The sequence below is a fragment of the Misgurnus anguillicaudatus genome, chromosome 19 (assembly GCF_027580225.2).
Source record: "Misgurnus anguillicaudatus chromosome 19, ASM2758022v2, whole genome shotgun sequence".
Lineage (NCBI taxonomy): Eukaryota > Metazoa > Chordata > Actinopteri > Cypriniformes > Cobitidae > Misgurnus > Misgurnus anguillicaudatus.
The window spans coordinates 9,291,499-9,317,412 of record NC_073355.2 but is presented as its reverse complement, the minus strand read 5'-3'; the positions used below and the strand labels follow the sequence as shown (position 1 = coordinate 9,317,412).

The 25,914-nt window shown below is 36.8% G+C and overlaps 1 protein-coding gene and 1 long non-coding RNA gene across 4 annotated transcripts in view; both read left to right on the top strand.

Moving 5' to 3' along the window:
* The window catches only part of kcnt2b (potassium sodium-activated channel subfamily T member 2b), a 140,258-nt gene that overhangs the window by 20,543 nt on the left and 93,801 nt on the right, over positions 1–25,914 (top strand). The window lies entirely within an intron of this gene.
* Positions 12,303–17,186, top strand: LOC129423829 (uncharacterized). 2 transcript variants are annotated; one of them, XR_012359119.1, is made up of 6 exons: positions 12,303–12,664; positions 13,376–13,416; positions 13,555–13,648; positions 13,798–13,834; positions 13,950–14,048; positions 16,326–17,186. It is a non-coding gene; the product is annotated as an uncharacterized lncRNA (long non-coding RNA). The 2 variants fall into 2 exon arrangements; XR_008637875.2 differs by lacking the exons at positions 13,555–13,648; positions 13,798–13,834 and having other exon boundaries at positions 12,393–12,664.

The following is a 25,914-nucleotide window of genomic DNA, read 5'->3' as shown; positions in this document are numbered from 1 at the left end:
TAAGCTCCTTGTCTAGCATTGGCCTTGATAAACTGGCTTACGGAGTGAGGGGGAAATCTCTGGATTAGTTTTCTTCATGTCAACCGAAACTGACTTGAGTGGGCAGAGTAATATTGTACCCCAGTGATGATATATTTTATAATCAGGGTTGGAAATGGGGGGAATCATGGGGGGAGTCCATGGAGTGAATTTAAATGCCGAGTGCACAATATATGAAAACGCTTTGGAAAATAGAGTTGGGCGACTACCAAAACACACTTGTAGCCAATCAGCAGTAAGGGGCGTGTCTACTAACCCACATTGTTGTCTGGGTTGCGTATGTGTGGGGCTGGTCTATAAAAAGAAGGTCCAGATTCTATTGGGGTAGGGGCGTGTTTGTTATGTGATTTCAGATGTCAACATTGGCTTTCAGAGATCATGCACCCCGCCTTTAATCAAGGTCGGAGTTCCAGTTTAAAACAAAGTATTTCAATTTATCATCCACATTATGGCCTCCCCAATGTTAGGCGAATTTGATACATAAGTGTAGTGTGATTATCTGTAAGTGCTATAAATGTAAAAGTAAAATGTTGATTTTTACCGTTTTGGAATCCATTCAGATGATCTCCGGGTCTGGTGCTAGTACTTTTAGCATAGCTTAGCATAATCCATTGAATCTAATTTGACCATTAGCATTGCGCTAAAAATAACCAAAGAGTCTCAACATTTCCCCAATTCAAAACTTGACTCCTCTGTAGTTACATCGCGCACTAAGACAGCCAGAAAATTAAAAGTTGTGATTTTCTAGGCAGATATGGTTAGGAACTATACTCCAATTCTAGCGTAATAATCAAGGACTTTGCTGATGGCAAACATGGCTGCAGCAAGCGTAGTGATATACGCACTGCCCGAAAATAGTCCCCTGCCTTTGAAAGTAATCGCAACTGTTAATTTTCTGTCGGTCTTAGTACACAGTGTAACAACAAGAAGAGTCAAGTTTTAAATAGGAAAAATATCCAAACTCTTTGGTTATTTTTTAGCCTGATGCTAATGGTCTAATCAGATTCAATGAATGATGCTAAGCTATGCTAAAAGTGCTAGCGCCAGACCCGGAGATCAGCTGAATGGATTTCAAAACAGTAAGAATCAAGTGTTTAACTCTAGGGGAGCCGGAAAATTACCATATTTTCAAAAAAAGTGGAGTGTCCCTTTAAAGGCAGCAAACCGGTAGCCGGTTGCATAAGCATAGCCGCTAAGTTAAAACTGTGCTTTAGGGCAGTGATGGTGCATCTTTTGGTGCCCCCCCTTTCCCAAAGAAATTTAGGACATAAAAACATTGCAAACCTTAAAATTTGAATTAAACAAAACATATTAAGTGTAGTGCTGTTGGTTAGTAGCCTTATTTTTCTGAGGTTTAAATACATACAAATAAATGAATGTATTTTGAGAACTACTCCTTTGGGGTGTTTTCACATTTGAGTCCTCTTTAGAAAACCAAACTCAGACCAAGAGGTGAAACAAGTCAACCATTTTTGGTCCATTTTAGCAGTAATAGGGTCTTATGTACTATTCGCATGGGATTAGTATTATCTGGGGACCTCGTGTGATTTAGCAATTACCTCCCTACGTCTAAGTTTCGTGTGATTTCACTTAAATTTACTGACTTATCTCCCAGATATAATGTTGAGGCTTTGCATAACACTATACATGCACATCCTGTATCACGAAATGACGTACCTATAGTCACGTAAATTTGTGGGTCTTTTGCGTGACACTGACACAGTTTCCTCCTTTTTGCGTGAACATGTAATGTATTTCTGTTTACGTGTCACTGTCACGTATTTACTCAACTGTTTTGAGTGTTTGCGTTAGGATGTCACTTTAATATTGGTTTATGCCTTTTTTTCATGATTTTTTTATATTTTTTTATTTTTTTTAACCATTGTCGCCTGGTGTTAGGGTTAGAGTTGGGTTTGGGTATGATGTAATTTTATGTAAATCTAACCTTAAACCGAAGCGACAATGGAAAGAAAATAGGAAAGAAAACAGTTGTGATACTGGGTTGACATGCAACACCGCAACATGCTGTAAAAGGTACCTTTACTAAATCATATTTCGTTAAATCATACAGTGAATGTGTGAAAAAAAGTGAAACTGAGATGACAGAATTAGCGCCGTCTGCCTCTAGATGCAGTTTTAAAGCTTAAAATTACTTTAATCTAACTGATCAACACAAATACATGGCGCCAAAACATAACTGATTGCTTACCAGCATTAAAACCACTTTAAATAAAAAACTTTAAAGGTTTTTTCTTTGTGTATCAACAGCATCCGCTTCGTTGCCATTTGGGATAGGGCCTAAGTAGTTTATTCAGTCGGCTCTTTGAAGCTAAAAAATCAACAAATTACTGATAACACTGGCATTGGTGCAGAAACAAAATCATAAATCATTAGGATAGGACAATATTTGGCCAAGATACAATTATTTGAAAATCTATCTGAGGGTACAAAAATAAATCATTATCAAAATATTGAGAAAATCGCATCTAAAGTTAAAAAAGTCCTTAGCAACATGTATTACTAAATAAATGTATTTTTTATATATTTTTAAGATTAATAAATCAACAAAATATCTCTGTGTAACAGTATCTTTACCTAATAATCTATAATTTTGACCTACAATATATTTTTGGCTATTGCTACAAATATACCTGTGTGACTTATGACTGGTTTTGTCGGCCAGGGTGGCATTCATAGTTCTGTTTTTATATATATATATATATATATATATATATATATATATATATATATATATATATATATATATATATATATATATATATATATATAACTTTACTTTTACCATGCATTTTACAATCACAGTGACTTTGGCTTCAACCATACATTATGATTATTCATGAGGGCATTTTATATTGACTGGCCCGCATTAGCATATTTTTCGGTCATTGCAGTCCTAATGTATTTATGTCTCATTAGCTCTTAGGTGTAATTGGATTTGATCAGAGTCCAAAGAAAGCACCACACTGAACAAAGTGTTTAATTAAACACTGATCCCATGCCTTATGTGACAGTGCTTCATTAAATACATATCAAATAAAGCAGGTTTTGCTGCCATTACTCTCATTAGACGCGACTGGCATGACAAGAGCATAATACAGTTTCAACAACAGTAAACAATTAAAGTCGCCATGTGGTAAAAACAAGTTTTTTATTGTTGTCTACTTGTCTATTTGGTGTTTTTTTTTAATATGCTTTAAGACAGTTGTCTCCAACATGGTGCCCACATGCTGCACAGTGTCTGTGAGTTGCACATTTTATTAATAGCCTCAATTTTAATATTTATTTATTTATTTTTAAAAATGATAAAACATATCAACAAGTCAAATAAAATGAAATCAACAAGTAAAACAAAAAGTTTTCAGTAGACTACATCAGAAAAGTAGCCCTCCAGATTGTTTTATCCATTGTGGTGCTCTTGCTCATGAAAAGGTTGGAGACCCCTGCTTTATGACATATGCTTTAACATCAGTGCTAAAAAATCTGTAACTCCCGTATGCATTGTGAAGCCAGCAGTTATGTGTCTGGAACTGCCGAATGTAGCATCTATTAAGATATATATCTATGGTCAGAGGTGGGTTTTATTGATTGGAGGCAGGGACTAATTTGCATATTCATAGCTCCATGTATACTAAATGAGGCAAGGGTGTAGAGTTACATTCAGGTTATCACAGGCAAAAAACTTAAAGCAACACCAAAGAGTTTTTTTTTACCTTAAAATAACGTTTCCTAAAAAGTTTCAGTTATTCATTCACTCGAAACAGGGTGAACGGCACTTTCACATTCGCTTTGCAGCCCTCTATCGGCCAAAACCGCACTAAAGAAGTTTCCAACCGTCGGGTCGCGGTCCTGTAGTTTGAGTGAAAACTACAAAAACTTGCTTTACGGCAGACCTACAATCCAATCAGAGCCAGCTATGCTGCAGTATTTACGACAGTGGTGCTGAACAATTATGTTTCTAACCTGTAGGGGGAGCAAAGAGCAAAAACTCTTTAGTGTTGCTTTAAGGGATAAAACTATTGACTTCAGGGGGACTTTAAGGCTCCAATGTACATACAGATAAACAATCACAGTACTATAGCGCACATGAAATTAAATGTATATGTACCTACTGTACAGTACGCCGTTTCAGACACAGCCAAGGTTTCTCAATTTAAAAACTCTCGCCCCCCCTCCAGAATGCTATATATTCAACTCATCAGCTTGTTGGCGTGTCAATTAGGGAGACAACGTTACACTTGTTTGACTTCAATGGCGCTGCGCAGACTGGGATGCTTTTCCCAAAAAGCATTGTTAGCCAAGTACTGTCGTAAGTTTTGTCGTTACTGACAAAGTTCAACGATTTAGTGTTTCTCGAAACCATAGTTCAAACGAACATTCGCAATTAAGCTGCATTGCAAACTTTTGTGGTTTGAACAACAGCTCTTCACCTGTGGTTAGAAGCATAGTTGCTTGTTATTGTAATATGTAGACTTACTTGATCATGCTTTTGAACAAAATATGAAAAAACATGTAGTACATTCTAGATCCTTCATTCTAAATATATACAAAATTTTAAGTCTTTAAGTTTGTAAACAGAATTAAAGCCCTGCATTTGAAAACTGTGCATGATATACAAGCTTTAAGTCGTATAACTCCGGGTGACTGCTTACGGACAATATCAAGCGTTCCTTCATGTTGAAACTAAGAGTGACTACGGGCGGGGCTGCCTCCACAGCAGTAGCAGGCTCCTGATTGGTTAACGCGGCGCGAAATTCCGCCAAAGTTTAAATTTTTCAACTCGGGCGTCAGTCGCCAATTCACGTCAAACACAAAATGCACAAAAAGCACCATTTGCGCATACCGCGCACAACGCTCAATTCGCGCCTTTCGCGCAAACTAGACGCGTGAATGAGGCGGAAACGCGTCTTCCGCGCCAAATGCCTCATCCACGCCGCGGGACCTCCAGACGCGCGTCAACCCGTCTTCACATTGACTTAACATTGAAATCACTCGCTCTTCACGCCTCTACCGCGGTTGGTGGTAACGCAGCATAACAAAGGTCCTTTACAAAAATGCAATTATCTCAGCTTTTTGCTTAAAATGTGGTATTTTTTAAAGAAACCTACTCATATTTGAGAGGTGATATTAAGAGAACAAATGATAGGATAAACTTTTTTTTTTTTTTTTGGAAAGCAGAGGGTCTGTTCTTTCATTTATTAAATTGTATGCTTATATATTTAAAGAAAAAATTCTGAAAGGCATTTAATTTTTGTGTGAAATCATAAATATGATTGCGCTGGCTGGCAACTTAAAAAAAATGCTGGCGGGAAAAGATTTGGCTTGATTAACGTCTTACGAGTTAGCGACTAACTTGTTGTTCTCACGACGTATGTCACGTGATGTATCAACATGGCAGATGTAGTATGTCTGAATTAATTCATACCATCCGTATTCATACTACGGAATAGTTTATCTAAAAAACTCTCAAGTTGTTACAAAGCTGATTGAGTTGCGTATTATTCGGTATCGTCAAAAATGCCTACTTACGTCGTGGGCTGTGAAAATCGCACGAGGTCTTCCGTTAAGTTTTCGCGATTCATGCAGAATCTCAAAAACAAAAAAATACAACATCTGTGTCTGCAAGCAATTAACGTGCAGACTGGGACAATGCAAAGATCAAAGAGGCTTGTGTTTGTAGTGCTCACTTCATTTGAGGTAAGTCATCATTTTTCAGCCGTGTTAGATTAAATTATAAAGCCTAAATGGTATGAACAGTTCGACCCCGTGCTGCGCGCGCACTCGATAGTCATTCAATGTTTACAAACCTTGAAGGGGTCTATAGACTTCCATAGTAGGAAAGAAAAAAATGTATAGAAGACAATGGTGCCCCAAAACTGGTTACAAAATATCTTCCTTTGTGTTCAGCAGATCAAAGAAATTTCAAAAGGTTTAAAACAACATGAGGATGAGTAAATAATGACAGAATTTTCATTTTTAGCTTAATTATCCCTTTAAATTGCAATTAGATCTTGCCTCTTTGCCTTCTCAACACCGTCTGGCTTGTGATTCAATCTTTGAATTGTATTTAAGTGTTAACTTGAGGGAGAGTACATCTTTATTTTTACGCGTACTGTTACTTTAAAATCTCCCGCAGTCTCTCTGCAGGTTGGGGTAAGGTTCGCCCGAGCGGCTCCATCGCTTCGTTTTCAGGTGTGATGTGCTTTTGTAGGGTAAACTCTTCACCACTCGAGGGAATAGCAGGAGAGAGCAAGTGAAGTGTAAACATCAACACATGAAAGGAAGCGAGCGGCGGGTCTGATAACAGTGCTGACTAGTTAGGTGCGGGAAGGAAACAAAAGGGGAAACGTTAAAAGCCATATGTCTCTACAGAGAATCAAACACACAATCCCATACAGTTCTCTTGATGATAATGCCAATACAGTTGCTTTCTCAAATAAAGCAATTAAGCAACAGACATTCATTAAATGACTTTATAATGTACTGCAACGCTGGGATGAAATGAAAATGGGATTCCTAATAAATCTAATTAGCTATTTTTGTGCATAAAATTGCACACCGTAATCCTTTGCCAAATTTTGCAAGAATAGTTCACCCAAAAAATTATTTACTCCCATGTTGTTTCAAACCTGTATGAATACAAAAGCAGATGTTTTTGCTGCTTTGGTTTTGCTGTACGGACTTGAAGTGATCAGAAGCTGCCAAGCTTTAATAATAAACCATTAAAGTACTGTAGGCTAGTCTTAAGCCATACAGCAGCTTTGTATGAGGAAATGTATGTCGCTGTACACCGATTGATTTTACTATTCAGTTTTTCCCTCTGCCGTAGCCTCTTATCTGTATCGCCTATTTGCACGTCATTGTTGCAAGGCACAAAGGCCTGGCAAACTTTGACGATTTCATTTTTCCGTCAAGAGTGCTTTTTGATGGACTAAAAACCTCAATTACCTGACACAAAACGTTTTACAGTAATTGCTACAAATTGTACTTTATCTATAGTTATATCAATACGTTGTAAGATTTCTATAAAGCTGCTTTGCAAAAATCCACATAGTGAAGAGGGCTAATAAAAATGAATGAAATATTTAACCTGTGTGTCTTTTCTCCAGGATCTTGCATTAGGCCAGCCAATAGTCATTTACAAAACGCTTTATAGTTTTGTGTGCAATATGCACCAGACAGTTAGCACTTGACTGAAACTAATGTAAGTCGCCCTTCAGTGTGATCTATTGTTTTAATATTTGCTTATCGGTATTAAAAATGCAAGACAATATTGTCAAAGATTTATGAACTGACCAAGGCAAGGAAACTGAAATTGGCAAGGAAACATTTTTAGTTATGGTGGTTAAAAGTCTCCTCACATCCTGATAGCAATCACTATGTTTAAGTGTCTAAATGTATTTGTATAAATATATGCCATCTGTGAAAGGGGTAGAACCAAAAATTTTTAAACAAATCATTGAACTCAGACCGAACACTGTGGGTGACAAATGGTCTGAAAGGGTCGTTGCAGTGTTTCTTTTGGTAATGTAAGTACGGTATGCAGTATTATTTTATTTAGATAAATTTGGATAGTCTATTTTGATGAAAGATTGTGTTGCTTATTTTACCGTGGCCTGGAAAGGCAAAAATAAATTACAATGGTAAATTACTTATTTACAAGATTAAAAACAAATTTACAAGTTTTTTTTAACAAATGTACAAGTTTTTTAACAAATTTACAATGAGTGAATAAATGTAAAAAAAATTTTTTTAACAAATTTACAAGTGTTTAAACAAATTTACAATGAGCGAACAAAAGTACAAGTTTTTTTAACAAATTTACAATGAGCGAACACAATTACAAGTTTTAAAACAAATTTTCAAGTGTTTAAACAAATTTACAATGATCGAACAAAATTACAAGTTTTTAAACAAATTTACGTTACAGCACCATGTAAATAAACTCGTCACGCTTCCCCGTTTCAGTCTATGTAACCCCAGAAGCGAACGAACAATGCAGTCCTGATTAAAAAGTTTGAAGCACCCTCTCGTGTTGTCTGTAATCTCTGTAGTCAGTGAATTATTTTGATTACTGCCACCCAAAACGTGTGCAACTTGGAAAGCTAGCGTTAGCTAACTAAAACTATTTCACTTACCTGAAAATAAGGTCCAATATCCCTTTAAGTCACTTCGGAAGCGATGAAAGGTTATATATTATGATGTACAGCCTAATACACAACATCGCATTCACAACTCTCATGTGATTCACGGCGATACTTCCGGGTTTCTTCCCACCGGAGGCTCGGATGCGTGACATCAGCGTATTGTATACCCTTTCCATAATAAATGTAAATTTGTTTGAAAACTTGTAATTTGTTTGCTCATTGTAAATTTGTTAAAAAACTTGTACATTTGTTTACTCATTGTAAATTTGTTAGAAAACTTGTAAATTTGTAAAAAAAAAACTTGTAAATTTGTTAAAAACTTGTACATTTATTCACTCATTGTAAATCTGTTAAGAAACTGGTAAATTTGTTAAAAAACCTTGTAAATTTGTTTTTAATCTTGTAAATAAGTAATTTACCATTGTAATTTATTTTTGCACCTCGAGGCCACCGTATTATTTAGTTTGTGTAACCTTACGAATTAGCGTAACAATATTACTACTACGTTTAACATTACACAATGGAAAACGTGCTGTATCCAATTCCGATTTAAAACAGTTGTTTATGTTCGTGATTTTAATACTGTTATTCACTTTGTACTGCAAAGTTTTTTCACTGGTAAATGAGACATGAATGGGCTTTTGGTCTGGACGTGTTCATTTATTTTGGAGGAGGCGTGGCTTTGGATGGCGATTTGAACGGAGGGTGGGATCATGATACTCTGCCTTTAACAACTCTCACCACCTAGTCCAATGTCTGTGAATCCTGCACAACATTTGTTATATTGTGATAATAACACTCAGGGGTGCGTTTCCTGAACAATGACGCAACTCACTGCTGAACCACCATAGTGCGATGCATAGTTGGAGAAACTAACTAGCTTGTCATGACTGTTTCCCGAAAGCATCCCACATTCGTTATTCAGACCATGTTGGTTTAACTGATTATTGCTGTAAATAACATATATTGCATTGGAAGACTGATTTTGTTATCGTGATTTAGTTATCTGTTGTTTATTTTCAAGATTTTTTATTCAAGTGCAAGTTCCCTCGTACGTCACTTCTCCCAGGGATTCCCCAGGGTCTTAAAGCTCGTAATTCTGCGCACATGCGCAGTTTTCAAATGCAGCACTTTAATTCTGTTTACAAACCTAAAGACGTAAAATACAATTTTAATATATTTAGAATGATGGATATACATTGTACTACATGTTTTTTTGCTTATTTTGTTTAAAAGCATGATCAACGTAAGTCTACATTTGATAATAACAAGGAACTATGCGACTAACCACAGGTGAAGAGCTGTCGTTCAAGTTTGCGGATGTTCGTTTGAATGATGGTTTCGGGAAACACCAAATCGTTGAACTTTGTCAGTAACGACGAAACTTACGACAGTAGTTGGCTAACGATGCTTTTGGGAAACACACCCCAGATTAGTTAAAATTATGGATTTATCCCATACGGCAAAAAAATATATTATCAAATATAATTTTAAATGTATTTCAAAATATTAAAAAAATGGCCGTGAAATATATTTAAAAAATAAATATATTTGTACTGTATGTTACAACCAAAAATAATTTTACATTTTATATATTATATATACTTATACATTTTATACTTATACTTTATAGATTTCATACAAAATTGTATATTTCAGCCTGGAAAAATATATATTTTTTCCTGAAATGTATTTGTTGCCCCTGAAATACATTTTGAAATATATGTTAGGTTAAAAACTAAATATATGAAGGTTAAAACTAAATATATTTCCAAATTTAAAAATATTTTATTAAGCTTTACTTTCTAAAAAATGTATGTAACATATATTTAAAACATATTTTTGGCCAAAGAAATAAATTGTTTTGCCATATGGGATGGAAAGAGTAAGGGCCCAATCAAACACCCAGCGCAATGCGCGACACAAGTGTCTCTTGCTAGTTTCAACTCGGCGCAATTATCATTTTCACGTTTAAATGAAAACGAGGTGTGTAAGGCACATTGCTATTTCGAGGCAACTAAAATACTACGCCATTGACCAACTAAAACCTGATCGAAAGTCAGTGGCGCAATATTGTTTTTGTTATTTAAAGGAACAGTATGTAAGAAATTTATATGAATTAATCATAAAATGGCCCTGATATGTCACTACACATTAAGAAATCATTTTCATTTCTAATACTTATATCACTGACAACAGTGGTCTGGCCAGAATATTGTCATTTAAAAAGTGGAGTTGCAGCCCTCAACTGATGTTTATGTTGTCATGTTGTGTATTGGTCACCAGTTGTGTGATTGCAGTACCAGTTTTAGCCACAAGTTTTGTGATTGCAATACCCGGTTTGGCCACAATCCTACATACTACTGTTCCTTTAAAGAGCGCGTTAGTAATATGCACCTTTAAACGGGAGGACAACGCATGTTTGCTTATCACACACTAGGATGCGCAGCAGCACACAAATGTTTTTAAATGTGAAAAATTAAAGAATTAAGATGTAACGGATTATTAATAGTCTCTTGGACATAAATGAGGACCGATTATGAGACGTCAGAAGGCGTAAAGTGCTGCTTAGCCTGGTACATCAATAAATGTTTTGTTAAACAAAACGCATCTATTAAAAATGACAATCCTAATCACAGGGGGAGCCAAATTTCAATGACCTATATTGTCACATGCTTGCAGAGAATAGTTTACCAAAACTAAGTTACTTAGTTGATCTTAATCACATTTTTCTAGTTTGATAGAAGCACTGGGGACCCAATTATAGCACTAAAACATGGAAAAGTCTGATTTTCATGAAATGTTTTTCCTTTTAAGTAATGCTTTTTACTCACGGAACTGAAACGGCTCTCCCCATGTTTGTATCTCCTGTTTGTTACAAATAAAGTATTTTAAAGTATTGGCTATTCATTTACAGCAATTAAAAGCCTGCTAGTTTTACTTCCATGTGACTGAAAGAAAACAACTTTTAAAGGTTTTAATACAAAATAAAAAAAACAATTTAAATACAAATGAAAACAACGAAATTTTTAACATCAATCTTAAAGGAATAGTCTACTCATTTTCAATATTAAAATATGTTATTACCTTAACTAAGAATTGTTGATACATCCCTCTATCATCTGTGTGCGTGCACGTAAGCGCTGGAGCGCGCTGCGACACTTCGATAGCATTTAGCTTAGCTCCATTCATTCAATTGTACCATTTAGAGATAAAGTTAGAAGTGACCAAACACATCAACGTTTTTCCTATTTAAGACGAGTAGTTATACGAGCAAGTTTGGTGGTACAAAATAAAACGTAGCGCTTTTCTAAGCAGATTTAAAAGAGGAGCTATATTTTATGGCGTAATAGCACTTTTGGGAGTACTTCGACTCGGCGCAGTAACACCCTCCCTCTCCCATTATGAGAGTGAGAAGGGGAGCGGACTTTTCAGGTGAGTCGAAGTACTCCCAAAAGTGCTATTACGCCATAAAATATAGTTCCTCTTTAAAATCCGCTTAGAAAAGCGCTACGTTTTATTTTGTACCACCAAACTTGCTCATTTTAAAAAAAAGTTGCCAGCGCCAGCATTTTTCATGATTTTCACAAAAGTTAACTCGTCAGTGACGGGTAAAGAGTTAAAAGTGTAGTTTGAAGCATCCCTTATTCAGTTTATTAAAGCATTGTAGATATTACAACTCAGAATCCACCAATCATAAAGGCTTCCAAATAAATTAATCATATCTGGCATTTTTTCATGGGTGCTCAGACATTTTACATTGTATGTACAAATAATATCGATACTTTAAACTTGTAGTCATCTATGTCTAAAGAATATACAACCACATTGTGTTTCTCTCTCAGTGAAATATTGAATTGACCTGCATCTGTACTGCTAAACATGTATTTGTGTTAAAAAAAAGCACTTTCAATTTCTACAGCGAATATATAAAACTGATGGTCCTTTTTAATAAAAAAAATCATATTGAAGTGTCACTATTAAAGAGACTACTAATTCCAGAGATATTGACTCCACAATGGACTCCAGCACAATACACTGTAAAAAGTGCTACACCTACAAAGTAGGTTTTATATACTTTAAATAGTTGTAATCTACCTTATTTTATTGGTTTTATATTAAAAAAGTATCAAAATACTTGCTCTTGACATAAAATATAGAAGTGTTTATATAACTATATATTTTAAATAAAACCAATGCAATTTATTTAGGTTGTTATTTGAATGTGGTTGTCGTGTCCAATAAATGTTATAAAAGTGATTTTACATAAACAATTTATTTGAGCAGCAGTCGATGTGGCAGCTGCTTTCATCAAACACAATTATTTCGCATTTTGTATAAGTTGCTGGCATCCCTTTTCATTGGCGCGGACTTTCACAGGCAGATGCAGTATCTTCCTCGACCTCGGCTCTTCAACAGTTTGTTCGCTGCAGCAGATCTGAATTTGACTGTTTAACACGGTGAGTTGAGCAAATTTAGCCTAATAACTGAAGTAAAGTCACTCGAAATCGCTTAACTTACTCCACTAGGGAGCTGAGATTGTGTTAGGTTTGCGAATTGTAATAGCTAACGTTAGCTATCCTGCACACATGGCAAGCTAATGGCTTCACAGTGCTAGGCAGTGTGGTCGATCCATCGGTAGATACGTTACCGGTTGAGACCGTGTTTTTAATATGAAATTAATTAAGTGCTTTAGTCTTGCCTATGTATTTTATTGGATGTTTTTAGCAGCACATGCTAACATCATCGCCACTATAACAACATTTAGGATGAATGCAGACGTATTAATTAGTTGCACAAATTCGCTCAGTTAACTTGTATATTTTTATTTCACAAATTTATAATTTGCAGTCACGTGACTACCATGGATAAGTTACCTGGTAATATTAGTGTGTCTTTGACATGACTCGACCTGGAATCAAAGATTATATACTTTTGCATTACTAAAGCAGATGCACAGATTAGACTGTAACTTAGAGATGTAGCGTAACGTTATGCTTAGTAGTGTGTCTGATTTTAGAGATTTGATCCACGTTTTTTTAATGCTGCATAGTCAATTAATCATATAGTTTTGGTTGAGAAAAAAAACTATTTCTAACCCATTACTTAAATAAGTTACATTTACCACTGATTTTAAAACGTATTCTAACATGCTGTTTCCTGGTCTTTAGATACCCAAGAGCTACCTGGGGTCTACAAGCTTCACATCCAGGTAAGGAAAACTTCAGAATTTATACAATTACAGCTAGCCTATAACTATTCACAGGTAAGTAACACATAGGTAAAATTGCAAACAATAGTGTGGGCATACAATTAAATTTCTTTGTTTTTATGTACCAACCACCAATAGAAGGCAGATACGATCATCACAGAGTGTGAACTGCTCCTAAAAGGTCTCTTTACACATAAAAGGTCTGCTAAAAATCTTTAAGAAAGCATTTGAGGTGAGAAATAGATTAGTACAATGTACTAGTATAAGCTTGATTCATATTGATGAACACAGCATACTTCGACAGTTAAATCTCAGTTTTGTGACCTGTCCCCCTTGACTTTTTTAAATAAACAACATGCACATATGTTTTTATTTTCTGAGATGCTGGTGATAGTGTGACATCTTGTAGTACAGTGTGGTATGTATAGTAGGACTTTTCATAGCAATTGAATGGTTGAAAAAATACTGGGGTTCTGTGGTTTGTGCTACTGCCATTTGGCTGTGAAATTTGATCAGATTATACTTTTTGACAGGATCCATCTGCCTCTGTGGAGAAAAGGAGAGAAGTGGTCCTGAGATGCCTGATTGAGTACATGGGGGAGAGACAGGAAGACCTCATCAGTGTCTACCATGTATGTATTGGGCTTAAAGATACTTGTCTTTTTTCTGTCTGTCCCACTGAGCACAGTTTCTTTGTCACAAATGTTGTATGTTGAAGAGATGTCCACTGAGGAGCCGGAATGAAAGATATGATGTCTTTTTTATGTGTTCTGTAAGTCATTATAGACGTTCATGGGAGCTCCATAAAATGTTAAAAACTAGTTCAGATGTGGACATCATTTAATGTCTCATTTAGACAGTTTATACTGTTTCTGGACCAAATAAACACTTTCATGATGTCTTAAATTAAAACTCAGGTTTATTCCAACGTAATTTCCATTTGTAATCGCAAGTAACTCACAGACAGTGTGTCTGTCCATCTTAGCATCTGTGTAAATCACACATCTTTAGATCGTGAAAGATATCGGATTTGAACCAGGGACCTTCAGCTGCCTGCCATAAGCTGGAGACGAAGATACAGCTACTTTGACTATTTCTGTCAGACGTCTACAGAAGTTCTAATTGAGAATTAATTGAGGTTTAGATCTTGATATCTATGTTTCATTTGAAGTCACCGTTGTAGTGGTCAGTGTTTGCATTAGTTGACCTCTTGATCTTTGTACGTCTTGTATTATTTTTTCTTTTGCTTCTGTGTGTTTTTAAAACACTATTATTATTGCAAACAATGCCCAGGTAAAGTGAGATCAGGTGTTTTCAGGTCCTTGTTGATGAAATCAGCCCAAAACAAGCATCTAATGTTGTGTTTTTAATTTTACTGTTAATAGTTGGCATTTATAGCCACCAGCCTTGTGAAATTGTAGTATCGACACCAGTAACATTAATATGATCATGTATTCTGAAGGTGTATACAAAGCATGTGCACACGATGTTTTGAGCGAGTGTATCATGTAGTCACGCACAGACATAAATATTTTGCATCTGAATCACAACAATGGTGACAATAAAAATCAAAAAAGCTTGGTAATCACAAATGAGTTTTATATTATGAAGTTACCCATCATGCATTGCATCATGAAGCTTTAATTTAGTTTTTTTTTATCGTCACCATGGTTATGATTCATATGCAAAGTCTTAATGTCTTTGTGTGACTTCATAATTCACTCGCGCAAAACATCGTGTGCACATGCTTTTTATTCACCATCAGGATATGTGATCATTTTTATGTTATTGATGCTGATTCTACAGTTTCAAAAGGCTGGTGGCTTTAAATGTCAACTATAAACATTACATTTAAAAACGTAACATTAGACTTGTTTGTGATTTTGTTATCAACAAGAACCTGAAAACCTGATCTCACTTGATCTTAGGATTCTTTGCCGTAACAACTGTTTGTCAACCACACAATTACAGCAGTCAAAGAAAAGTTAATACAAGACAACCAAGGACCAATAGCCCAACTAAAGCAAACACTAACTACCATAATGGTGACTTAAAAAAAACACATATCAACATCTAAACCTTTATTAATTCTCAATAAGATCTTCTGTAGACATCAGAAAGAAAAAGTCAAATTATTTGAATTGTATGTCTTCTAAGGGCAGGCAGCTTAACAATCCAAATATGTGTGAAATACAGATGTTATGCTGTCTAAAGGTGTGAGTGAAGTTTTTTTTCATGATTTTTGGACAAACGCAATGGAAACTACATTGGAATAAATATGAGTTTTAATTGAATGCATCCTGAGTGTTTATTTGGTCCAAAAAAATAACAAATTGTCTTAATGAGACTTTAAATGATGTTGAAAATATGTTCACATTGTCCACATCTGAACTAGTTTTTAAACTTATATGGAGGTTCCATGAACATTCATTATAGAACACGTCAAAATAAGACATTATAAAAATGTTCATTCTAGCTCCGCAGTGGACAAGTTTGTGACAAAGATGTTGAAGTTAGTGGTTGTGTTAATATTTTGATCATATGGAGTAATTACGTTTGCTCTTGAAAGATATTTAAACTTTGTAGCTTAAACCCTAATGTGATGATCAATCAGGGACAGGCAAGGACAATTGCATTGTTTTGTTGTAATGCATCCTTTAAACCAGAATAATACAAAACACTCAGGCTACAGTAGATCATGATAGTTTAGTACCCACACTCTATGGCATTGTCATGGTAGACTTTGCCCTGGTCACATACTCTAGTCACAGTAGCCATCTAGTATCCTACACATTTAGTAACATAAGTAAAATTTTGACTATGTCTTATGTCTTCTACCTGTCTGTTACATTCATCTCATTACCTGTGTGTCTGACCAAACTCTTGATTTTTTTTGTCTCCACCAATAGAATCGTGCTGAAACAGAGGTGCACGCTGAGCTTTGCAGTTGCCCACTGATCATTTACATGTGCCATCATCCCGACACAATTGGTATTACCATCGAAGGAAAGTCCGTGGTCAGAGGTTTGCCAAACCTGTCAAAAGCATGCTGCCTCCTGTTTGGACTTGCCTATGCTGTCGACCTCAAGTATCCATCAAAACTGGTGTATGGTTTTGAGATATATCAGAGGCTTTTTGTTGGATTGGACCCCATGCGTCCTAAGCCATCATCCAAGTACGCAAATCTCCTCAACAAGTTGTCTTAGATGATTTCTCAATGGAATCTGGCTGACTTTTTTCGCTGACTTTTTGGGACTTTGGCTTGTTCACCGTATCCCCCGGGGTTGGATGGGTCCATTCGTGCCCTTCTCGTCTCCATGCGTGCCGTGGCTCTGTCTGGCGCACCCACCGCTGGCCTGGCTTGGCGCGGGGATCGGAGGGTGGGCCGCTCCAGCTGGCATACTGATCTTGCCAACACATACCAACATTGGCGTTATTTTGTCACTTATTGAGATCAGTATGCTAGCTGGAGCGGTTTACCCTCCGATCTTTGTGCTAAGCTAGGCTAGCAGTGGATGTGTCAGACAGCGTTACGGCACGCATGGAGATGAGAAGGGTATGAATGGACTTGTCTAGCTCTGGGGGATGCGGTGAATAAGCTAAAGTCCAAAAAAGTCGCCGTGTTCCTTTAAGACTCCTTGAAGAAGTTGCTGAACGTAATATGTGTTCATTGTTCATTGTCTTAATTATTGTGGACTTTGGGCTGTGTTCTGTGCCAATCATTACCTCACGAGGTATAAATGTCTTTAAATAAATCTTATTGTCTTCAATCCATCTTCTCATCTTTTTTTCTTCTTCAATTGAATATGTAATTGTTATTGACAAATTCTGTTTATGTAAAGTTAATCACTGTAGTTTTTAGAATGTAGACATTTAGATTGCTGAGGTTATAGCCAGGACTCAATTAAAATGTTTATTCACATATGAATAGGTTTATTTTACTAAAAAAAAAAAGTTCATAAAACCTAATTAAAATGAGTACAGGTTACTTGTAGCAACCCATAAATGCATTACCTGTACCAAAAAAAGTAGGTTTATCTAACAGAGTAATACTTGTACAATTAGTTAACTCAAATCAATTTTAATGCATTCATATTAAGTAATGTTAGTGTGTTCAATATACATATAAAAGGTTGCAAGTTGACTCAACCTAAAAATTCCCATGCAGCCACTTGCCTCACTTTTTATAAGTTGGATCTAGGTATTACTTTTTACAGTGTACGTGCTGATGAAGATCTGCATGTGTTCACCGAATGATGAGATATGAGGAACACGTACACTTTTGAGCACCTCCTGAAAGACATGTGGACAAAAGTGGCACTCTTTATAATACAGAAAAAATTACATCATTCATACAGACACAGAGAGATGTTTTGATGTGCACACCTCCCGGATGCGGCGGATAAAGAAAGGCTTGTGAGCGGCATTTTTCTGAAGGCTAAGGCAGTCTGACCCTGACCTATACATACAGTACACACTGTAGCCTTTCTACTGTTGGACAGAGACCTTTATAATACGTATGCTGAAGAAAATCTTGCAGGGATCCTCAAAAATGGATCTGGAGGCTCACAGCTTATCTTCTTTTCTGAAATTCAATGTTAAAGGAAAACACCACAGTTTTTTTTATATTTTACTATGTTCTTACCTCAACTTAGACGAATTAGTGCATACCTATCTTTTTTCAATGCATGCACTTAATCTTTGTACAGCGCGTTGTGAATGTGTTAGCATTTAGCCTAGCCCTTTTCTCTTCAGCTCCTAAAAGGTATCGTTTTAATGCCATAGTTTTGCCAAAGCCTACTACTGCAACCTCACTAAAATAAGTCTTGTTTTATCTTTATTGAAAGATGTTATGTAAACATTGCGTTGTTATACGATACTGCATTACCCATAATCCAAAATGTTTAATTCCAAGTATGCGCAATAAGACACCTCTGCAAGCGCCATTGCATCAATAACATTATGCAAATTAGCCCACTCTGTTCTTATTTTGTATGTTTTATGTCTATACTTAATAAGGTTTTGTATTTATTATCATTTTATTGTTGTGTTGGGAATTTATCCTGTTATGCAATCCCTGTGTTTTTTTTTCACCTATACCGTCTTTGTGATCCCTATTTTAATGAATAAGGCCCCTGCGCAAGCAGCGCGTACTGCCTGCTGATCGCGTCTATGAGATTTGTGCAATGACAAAATAATTTTTATGCATGGAGGGCCCTCGTCTTGTCGCGGGGCCCCAGGCAATCGCCTGTATAGACCCTTTGCAAACACGTGACCTAGACCACGTGACGACGCCATGCTGGACGGCAAAATCACTGATGCACTAGGTTGATTAGTAATAGACGAGCGGGATTTTTGATTAGTTTTAAACAGTTTAAATATATATTACACTAAAATACATGGCTTCTTATATTAAGGAAGTTGTTGTGCCGTTATCGGTCGAGGTAGGGCATTTGGTAGGTCCTCACAAAAAGCGCTATTTAGAGAAGTTCGAGATAGCGGGACTGGATACCGACCCTTACCTTCTTCCTCCTTCAATTTTCACGGACCTCATTAAACGCTGAGTCTGCCCGACTTCAGCCCGCATGATTTGTACCACTATGTGGTAAACGGGATATCCCCATACACTGGTGCTGATCTTAAGGCTTTTAAAAGTCTGCAGAGCTGCCAACTTCTGAGTTCAGCTTGGAGTGAGATTTTTTTTGGGGGGTGGGGGTTTGTGGTAATAATTTTTTAACCATTTGCCAATTGATAATAGTGTGGATTTTAGCTATTTCTGTGTTAAATAGTTGGGAAAGACTGCGTTAAAATGGTTCACAATACAAATCGAATCATATTTTAGAAATTAAATTGAAATAAAAGCTTTTACTGAATTTAAATGCCTGGGATTAGAGTCTTTACTATTATTTTATACACTTCTATTATGCTTTCCTTCTGATAAAAGTGCCAAAAAAGTTCAGTTAAAATCTAATGAATAGGCTACTGGTCTCTGTAAAATGTATAACTGCAGATAACAGCAGCTTTGATTCAGTTTATCCACTGAGAAAGTGAAGCGTAAAGTGATGATTTGTGATTGGTGATAGAGGGACTGTCACAATAAAATAAACCAAATGAACAGTTTAATATTAAACTAAAGCAACAGATAATGTGTATGTCAAGACCATATAATTATATTTCGTATATATTATTGTTTATAGATGTCAAATATCAATTTAATTTTTTCTCTTATTAAAACCTGTCACCGCAAACATCACGCAGGCTTGTACTGCTTGCAAACATGCACACGCGAGTGATGGTTGATTAAAATTGCTGTTTTCTGAGGGTATCTGCGTGCGTGGAATCCGGGCAGGTCTCTGCTTTTCATTCAGACCTTGACGCTGTGTGTGTTCGACTGGTGCGGAGCTGACTGATCGGCGTATGACATCAGAGTAACGCGAGAGCAAAGGTAAAGGCGGACCCTTTTGTAACATTTCGACTTGCTCTCGCGATACTCTGATGTCCTCGCTGCCGAACTTCCTGCGCAGCGCCACATAAAGTGAAATGCTCTTTGCAAAGTACCAGCAACATGAGAAGGTGGCACGCAAAAGACAGTGAAGGTACGCTAAAATATAAAAGTGTCAGTACTGCGAGCACTGGTTTAGCTACTTACATCGTGAAAATGGATGTGTGGCGTGAGAATGGGGTCAATTGCGTGGGTCTCACAGTGAATGCGTAAGAGTTGGCAGCTATGAAATTTATGGTGTCACTGCAGCATTAAACAATAACAATAACATTCATGTAAAAATAATGTATTTATGCCACTTTTCTGTAATGGTAGGTGCATCATAGCAACACGAAATAACCATTTAATGACCCTAACGAACACAAACACGTACTTGTTCGGCTTGCCGTCCGTCTACAACATAGCACTTCCGCCGTCCATCATGGCGTCCATAATTCGCGCGAGTAGAGCGTGACGTCACGTGCAAGGGGTCTATTGCCTGTTGGACAGGACGGTCCTGGTGGCACAAAATTAAACGTTGCGATTTTTTAAACGGATACAAAATGAAAACGGTTGAAGTGCTGCAAACTAAGTGCTCTTCCTCCATACAATATAGTTCTTATTTTTTATCCACTTAAAAAATCATCACGATTTATTTTGTGCCACCATACTTACTTGTGAAACTACTCAGGTAACAGTCTTTAACTCTTTCCTCGCCATTAACGAGTTATCTTGTCAATTAAGAAAAAACATTTGCACTTACCCAATTTATAAAAAAACTGAAGCCAAAACGTTATTTCCTAATTTTAAACTCTATGTATGTTTTGATAATCGTTCTGAATCTGATTTCTAACTAAATTCCTTCACAAAAATGCAATTAATTCAGCTTTTTGCTTTTTTTTTTTTTTTTTTAATCCATATTTAAGAGTTTATAAGCAGAGAGAAAAATATAGATAGGATGAAATTTTTTACCGTTTTGTTTGTTGTTTGTTTGTTTGAAAGCAGAGGGTCTGTTCTTTCATCTGATATATTTGTATGTTTATATATTTTTAGAAGAAAAATTTCCTAGAATGCATTTTGTGAAACTTTTGTGAAAATCACAAAAAATGCTGGCGGGCAACTTTTCAAAAAATGGCTGGCAGGGAATGAGTTAAATAGGGAAAACATGGAAGTGTTTGGTGGCTTCTAAATTTATCCCTGTTTGGATCCTAAGGAATGAATGGGGCTAGGCTAAATGCTAACACATTCACGACGCGGTGTACAAACATTAAGTGTAGGCATTGAAAAAAGATAGGGAAGTATAAATTCATCTAAGTTGAGGTAAGAACATAGGAAAATATTGAAAAACAGTGGTGTTTTCCTTTAAAAAAATATGAGGGGCTACTTGTGGTATTATTTTCTAGGCTCATATTTCAAGGCTGTCGTAAGCTTTATATCCAGTCTATAGAAGAACAAACCACAGACAGGGATTAAAGGGATGTTTAGTAGATAGTTCCAGAATAGAAGTGTGAACAAAAACACTTGTGTGTTATTTAAAACAATCTCTTGAAAGCAGAATTTGGGATTTAGTTTTCTAAAAAAAAAGAAAAAATACACATTAAAGAATTATTTGCATCTTGGCTTTTGCATCTTAGCTCCTCAATTGTTTTTCTTTGTTCTTCAAACATACTTCTAAGATGTTTGAGATATGTTTGCATCCAGGTTCAGTGGCACTGATTTACATTCGGAAAGCTGACCTACAATAGATTTACAAATGATTGACAGGCCAGATTTGCCCCACAAGCTGCCAATTAAAGCTGCTATAGATTTCTGATCCATCACCCCTGATAGATGAAGGCACCATTTAGAACAAGACATTTCCTTTGTCCTCTCCTTTACAGTACTTTGTCTTCGTGGGTCCCTTCATATTCATTCTGTGCTATGACTGATGGGATAGTTTGTTGTATTCTCCCACCAGCTCTTTATACATTCCCACCAACAAATAAAATGAAAGTCATCATTTAGCAGGCGCATGCGACAGCCATTGACATTAAGTAAATAGTCTTTAACTCCATAGTCATCCTCCGCTGAAACGAGCGTGACATGATTAAAGCACTTATTAAATTTCCCATGATCCTTTGCAGCCGTTCACGTGCCAGGCCTCTTTTACATCCCTAACCAGAACTGTTGATATAATAAAATTAAGTCCAAATCATCATAAGTGGCAGGTTAATATGGATGTGTGAGCCCTAAATGCCAGAGTAATTCAAAACGATGCGCTCTTGGTCTAGCATCTACTTTTAATGTCCATTAGCTCATTTAGTGTGCCATCTTCCATTAGAGTCTCCTGAGCCGCTGGCACAAGCTGGCGTCGGTGTCCTTTCTATGTCTGTAAATTTCCTACAGACATATATTTGGCATTTCGACAAAGAAATATAAATGTCACTCCATGTTATGGCTTGTAATAAATGTACAAAGGGAAACCTCTTGATATATAAGCGCACTGTTTCATAAACCACAATGCGGTGTCCGTGGGGCTTCAAGGGGGCTTAATGAAATTCAGGCGGCATATTGCGCTAACGTGATTTGGGAACCGGAAAGATCCAATCATGAGACAAGTATGTTGGAAATATTCCTGCAGCAGAGATACACAGTTGTACACGTGCACAGATGGGCATCATGGGAGATGTTTAGTGAAGAGGCCAAGACTACTGGCTGAACGAATGTGGTTATTTTCTGACCAGGTCTTACCGTATCCTGTCAGCTCATGCATCCTTAATTTATCCTCAGAAGACTTACAAGAGTCAGTGCCTGTTGTGTTAATTACATTTTGCTTTTTTCAAACCACGTCAGGGGATTAAGCTTGGATCAATTTGGCAGGACCGTAGTTGTGATACTATCACTTGTGAACAAGCTCAAAGCTCCAGAGTTTATTACAGTCCAACTTAATTAAACCCACACTTTTATTTGCATCATTCATTCAAGTTGAGTTGAACTTTGAACTAAATGTATAGGTCTGTAGAGCAGTATATATAAAGCATCCATATTTGTCCACACACCCATGTTGATTAGAGTATTAAAAACTTGAAGTGTGTTAAATTAAATGTAGAACAGATCAAAATGTGCATGTCTAGCATGCAATTAATCTAGTTTAAATATACACTCCCCTAAAGGATTATTAGGAACACCTTACTAATACAGTGTTTGGCCCCCTTTCCCTTCAGAACTGCCTTAATTCTACGTGGCATTGATTCAACAAGGTGCTGAAAGCATTCTTTTGAAATGTTGGCCCATATTGATAGGATAGCATCTTGCAGTTGATGGAGATTTGTGGGATGCACATCCAGGGCACGAAGCTCCCATTCCACCACATCCCAAAGATGCTCTATTGGGTTGAGATCTGGTGACTGTGGGGGCCATTTTAGTACAGTGAACCCATTGTCATGTTCAAGAAACCAATTTGAAATGATTCGAGCTTTGTGACATGGTGCATTATTCTGCTGGAAGTAGCCATCAGAGGATGGGTACATGGTGGTCATAAAGGGATGGACATGGTCAGAAACAATGCTCAGGTAGGCCGTGGCATTTAAACGATCCCCAGTTGGCACTAAGGGGCCTAAAGTGTGCCAAGAAAACATCCCCCACACCATTACACCACCACCAACAACCTGCACAGTGATAACAAGGCATGATGGATCCATGTTCTCATTCTGTTTATGCCAAATTCTGACTCTACCATCTGAATATCTCAACAGAAATCAGGACTCATCATTTTTCCAGTCTTCAACTGTCCAATTTTGTTGAGCTCGTGCAAATTGTAGCCTTTTTTTCCTATGTGTAGTGGAGATGAGTGGTACCCGGTGGGGTCTTCTGCTGTTGTAGCCCATCCGCCTCAAGGTTGTGCGTGTTGTGGCTTCACAAATGCTTTGCTGCATACCTCGGTTGTTATTTCAGTCAAGTTGCTCTTCTATCAGCTTGAATCAGTCGGCTCATTCTCCTCTGACCTCTAGCATCATCAAGGCATTTTCGCCCACAGTATTGCCGCATACTGGATGTTTTTCCCTTTTCACACCATTCTTTGTAAACCCTAGAAATGGTTGTGTGTGAAAATCCCAGTAACTGAGCAGATTGTGAAATACTCAGAAATACCATATAGTAATAATAATATATATGTTTATATATTCAAACAATATTTGGAGGACCCCAAAGTGGCCCCTGACCGCTACAACAGTGTGCTACGACAGTGTGCTACGACAGAAATGTCTTTAATAGAGATTATTAGGAACTCCTTTTAACAAATATAAATGTGTGGCTATAGCTACACTGTCAGAAAAAAATGGTCCCTAGCTGTCACTGACCATTTCTTCTGACAGTGTATCCACTTTGTGTTATTGCCATGTGAGCAATGCAGGACATGAAGGAATGTAAAATACAGATCATAAAGCGTTGTTTATAAATGATGCAGAACTACAGTATAGTTCATTGTTAGGTTATGTAAGCTATATGAAATGTTACTCAAATCATCTTTCCCAACACTAAGTGCGGTGTATTTGACTAAAGAGTTTAATTATGATGCTTTGTGCACCAAATTATTTTTGGTTTCTGGTCAAAGGTGCAATCATTAGATTTGGGTGGGCACTTATCATTTTTAGGGTGCTCTAAATGAATCGAGTCCTCCACGCCCACCAAACTTTGATTATGATAACTAGACGTGCGAGTGTGTTGGGAAAGCCGGAGGTGCTCGCTGTCGCCATAGCAACACACAGCATGGGCTGTCGGGGTTCTCGCTGTGAGGGAAGAGTGGAAAGGACGTGGTGTAGGGTTGACCACCACGTGTGGTCTGGGACCCCTTCTAGACTGTGAATTTGGATTAACACTTTTCCAAGACATGGTGGCAAGGTCCTCTTGTCTTTAATTCCCTTTGTTATATGACTCACCGTATACTGTCTCTGCCTTTGAGCTTTGTGGTTATAAGACCAAGAGATCCGAGAGGTGGTCTTTATAAAGACTGGAGTGGTCTTGCAATGTGCTCATCTATTGTGTGAGTCCTTAGGTAGCTGGACCAAAGGGTGTGACATTTTATTCTGGGTTTTATAATTCAAAGGGATAGTTCACCCAAAAATAAAAATGTTGTCATCATTTACTCACTCTTTATGTTGTTCTGAACCTGTATGAGTTGCTTTATTTTGTTGAACACAAAAGAAGATATTTTGATAAATGATTATAAGCACACAGTTGATGGTACCCCATCCATAGTATTACTATGAAAGTCAAAGGCTGCTGTCAACTGTGTGCTTATATCTATTTTTTATATATTTTTATATATTTGTGTACCAAATATCTGCATACATATATGTACCTAAAATCAGTACATATCAAGAAAATCTGGCTTTTTCCACGTTTAAGTGCAATAATTGAAGAACAACCTAGTAACTTAGTTTTGGTAAACCATTCTCTGCAAGCATGTGAAAAATAGCTCATTGAAATTTGGCTCCCCTTGTGATGTCAGAAGGGGATAATAATGCACTATCCAACCACGACACTGCCATTAAGTGCAGAGATCAGCTTGTTTGCATTTTAACTCTTTCCCCGCCATTGACTAGAATTTCCGGCTTTCCGCAATACCGCTATTATCCACCACTTCCGCAACTTTTATAACCTGGAAGTAATGCCTCACATGAAAGAGAAAGAACTCCATGTATGTTTTAAGGATCGCTCTGCATCTGATCTCTTAAAAGTCCTTCACAAAAATGGAATTATTTCAGCTTTTTGCTCAAAATTTGGTGATATAAAGAGAACTCATGAAGGTAGGAAGGGTTTGTTCTTTCTTTTGATATATTGTATGTTTATATATTTAAAAAAGAACATTTTCTTGAAGGCATTCAACTTTTCTGAAAATCATGGAAAATGCAGGTGCTGGCTGGCAACTTTTTAAAAAAAAAAGCTGGCGGGGAAAGAGTTAAAGGACACCCCTAAAAACAGCACATTGTGCTGGGGTCTCCAAATGCCTTGACAAAAGTCTTTAAATTTCTGCTTTA